Below are 881 nucleotides of genomic sequence, written 5' to 3' on the forward strand. Positions count from 1 at the left end.
TTTGACCGATTTCTACTCTTTCCCAGCCGTCTCCCGAAGCCTGATAGAGGCTACATAACTCTCTAGCAGACCAACTCCCTCGGCCTCTCCCCATTTGACCGATTTCTACTCTTTCCCAGCCGTCTCCCGAAGCCTGGTAGAGGCTACATAACTCTCTAGCAGACCAACTCCCTCGGCCTCTCCCCATTTGACCGATTTCTACTCTTTCCCAGCCTTCTCCCGAAGCCTGATAGAGGCTACATAACTCTCTAGCAGACCAACTCCCTCGGCCTCTCCCCATTTGACCGATTTCTACTCTTTCCCAGCCGTCTCCCGAAGCCTGGTAGAGGCTACAAAAATGTAATCTCGAAGCAGATGTTGGGGTGGAAGATGGCAAAGTTTTCCGACTGAAAGTCTTTTCCTACAGCCACCCACCTCACTCTCCAAGCAGGCTAAACTGTTGGGTTCTGTGTTCTTGTTCGGCTATATCAATCAATCAATCAATCAAATGGTTTATTTGTGAAAACAAAACAAGACCTTGTAGCCATAGGCTAAATTGTGTCTTGCTGTACAATTTGATTTGACATATTTTTCTGATATAGCTATCAGAAAACGGTACGTCGAAGAAGTCACAGTCTTTCCATTCATTTAACACATGCTTAGAGATCAAGGGACACGTCTTGTCAATCACAGTGTTTCTGTTCCACCCTGAGCCCCTATTCACAGCAGGTTGGGGGGGGGCAGTTGTCAGAAGTTACGATCCTCCACCCCACATCTTCTTGGAGATTAGTTTGAAATCTTATCTTATATTTATCTTGTGTCACTGAGAGCCATCGGAATATTAAATACGAAGTCGGCATTATGTATACATTGACCTGTTGTAGCATGTAATTTAATTTGAT

This window comes from Branchiostoma belcheri, unplaced genomic scaffold, assembly GCF_001625305.1.
Source record: "Branchiostoma belcheri isolate BF01 breed outbred unplaced genomic scaffold, Haploidv18h27 scaffold166, whole genome shotgun sequence".
Classification (NCBI taxonomy): Eukaryota; Metazoa; Chordata; class Leptocardii; order Amphioxiformes; family Branchiostomatidae; genus Branchiostoma; species Branchiostoma belcheri.